Genomic DNA, 2,808 nt, shown 5'->3' on the forward strand with positions numbered 1-2,808 from the left:
AATAATAAAAATCCTTACAAACACAAGGTGTCCAGCAAAACAGCAGGCAAGGACAATCCAAAGTAAGTAAAAGTCAAAACGGGATTAACAGGAACCAAAACACCGAGACTAAACGGGTAGACTAACAACAGACACAGCAAACAGAAAAACAATACAATGATCTGACACAGGACAAGGGAAAACACAAAGACTAAATACACAGGGTAACAAGGTAACACAAGACAGGTGACTGTCACACAAGAAAGGGCTGGGAAACAGGTGAAACACTTTAGGGCTGGGCAGAACAATTAAAAAAGGCGGGAAAACACAAGACAGGAAGTAAAACCAGACCAGACAAGACAGAAAACCAGACTATCAAAATAAAACAGGAAACAGAGCAAAATACAAAACAGAAAGACTACCAAAATAAGACAAAACACCAAAACCATAACAGGCAAAATTCACAAGTTCACGAAAGGTTGGTATCTCGTGAACACCTTTACACAATCACACATTAAAATGTGCTATAAAATATTTTATATTCTGAATACAATGTTGTCAGTGTGTTAATGTTGGAGTCCCAACCGGATCCTTGCTTTAGAAAGTTAACTAGTCGCAAGTTTGCAGTAAAATGCAGTTGGGTTGTCGCGGTCAAAACACTATATGTAGCAGCTGTGAATCAAACAAACTTATAAATAATGTTATGTAATTTTTTTACTCTTACACTGAATGTTTGCTGCTTCAATCCAGATGAGTATTGAAAAGTATTTTCCACGACTGAAAAAGGCATGTGTTGAGGATGAGGACCAGCCTGAACCGGAGGTATCAGTCTGAAACAGAGCTGAACAGTCCAACCAGTGTAATTAGTTATGTTATTAATTTGTTTACAATATTTTCAGACTTCAACCAGTGCTGCTCAAGCAGAAAGACAGGGTCAGGGAGAGAAAGAGATAGATTTGTTAGGCATTGAAGAAAGAGTAGGAGAGGACAGCATCCAACAGTGTGTCCTCAGTTTTTGATACTTGATTGTTACGAAAATAAGTAACCCCCCCCCCCCCCCCTCCCACGATCTGCCATCCAGTTTACATCTGAGAGCTCTGGGATGTCCTTACCTTTCAGCTCACAAAACTCACGAATCTCTGCCCTCAGGTCCCATACTCTTTTAAGTACTTTGCCCAGGCTGAGACATCTGACAGCTGTGTGGTAGCCTATGCCACCATGTTCAGTCTCATGCTCCTCCAAAAGTGAGACAAACTATCTGTGATTTAAGGCTCTTGCCCTGATGAAGTTAACAGCTTTAGTTACAACATCAACAACATGGTTAAGTTTTAGCACTGACTTACACAACACATTCTAATGTATACTACATTGCAAAAATACCAATTTCAGTTCGGGGATATTTTAAGTCACTTATCTTGCATTCTCTTCAAAAGTCTGACATTTTTCCCTGTGAGATTCGGACAACCATTGGTTGTTACACATGCCAGTTTGTCCCATTGAAGTCCCAGCTTGTCAAAGCATGCATTTACCTCAGTTAACAAATCACTCTCCGTTGTCGTCCCTTTCATTGACCACATTGCTGCCAGCTCTTCCGTTATCTCAAAGTCTTTCGTTATTCCACATATAAAGATGAGTAACTGGGCTGGACATCACATGTGATTTTGTGGGATATCACAAAGCTGGTCTTGGCTGCTGCATCCCTGGATGTGCAAAGCATCATCCTTTTGCAGCTTAGCTAGAAAAGTTTCAGATGTATGTTCCCGCCCTGCATCAGTCAAGTTTTTGTATTTCTCTTTTGTCTGTAATGGCAACTCAAATTAAAATCCTTAAACACAGCGATTTTTCCCCGCACACGGTTTTACCTTTAACTTCAGTGAATATATACTTATAAGTCCATGTTTTGTTAAAGGCTTTGCACTCTGTATCAACCTTGCTTTTTTAACATGAGCTGACATTTTGGAGAGCTAGCTAACGTTACTCACATGTCTCATGAGCTCAGTTCACAGTGCACATACAGTCACTTACGCACGTATGTAGAAAACAAAACAGTCACCTTCAAAATAAAAGCAATGCAGTTGTATTCCATGCATGATGGAAACTTATTTATGTTTAATTACTAGTTTCCATTGGCCTCACGCGTGCCGGTCAGGGACAGACAAAGGGCCGGATGTGGCCCGCGGGCTGTGCAAGGTGGTGGTGGTTGTGCCAACAGCTTGCCATATGTCACTGAGGAAGTTGTGCAGAAGATAAATCAAAAGGTGTGGAGTGTTGACTTTATGTAGTTTCTAGATCAGATTTGGATGATGTTAAAAGCGGAGCTGATATCTGAAGAGGATCCTAGCAAAGGTGCCTGGAGAGTCTTAGGCTGGCTTCACACTGCCTGCGTGGCGTGAGCGTGTCAGCTGCGTTGCGTGCCCGTTTTTATTTCGGCTTCTATGTTAACAGGTTAGAGTTTGCAAACTGCCTGCGTGACAAGCACGTCTCAGAAACGCGTGCATGCTAGAAATAGGTCCGACGCCTATTTTTCACGCGACATGCAAGCATGTTGGAAGCGTTTCCAGGCAAAATAGAATACAAAAAGATGTTTATATGTCATTTTGACACAAATACCTATTAATAAATGACATTTTGATTTTTGAAAGTCTCTAGGTTTTGACATAAATGCAGATATAAATGTTATTTAAGGGATTATGGTTGCGCTTTTCCAGAGGATGGGTATTGTGGCTGTCCGGTAGAATTCACAGAAGAGGGAGTGAACAATTGGAGCGAGTTCAGTGGCGCAGGTCTTTAGCACTCTTGCTGGGATGCCGTCCGGCTTTGGGGCCTTGC

The sequence above is a fragment of the Sander lucioperca genome, chromosome 3, assembly GCF_008315115.2.
Source record: "Sander lucioperca isolate FBNREF2018 chromosome 3, SLUC_FBN_1.2, whole genome shotgun sequence".
NCBI classification, from domain to species: domain Eukaryota; kingdom Metazoa; phylum Chordata; class Actinopteri; order Perciformes; family Percidae; genus Sander; species Sander lucioperca.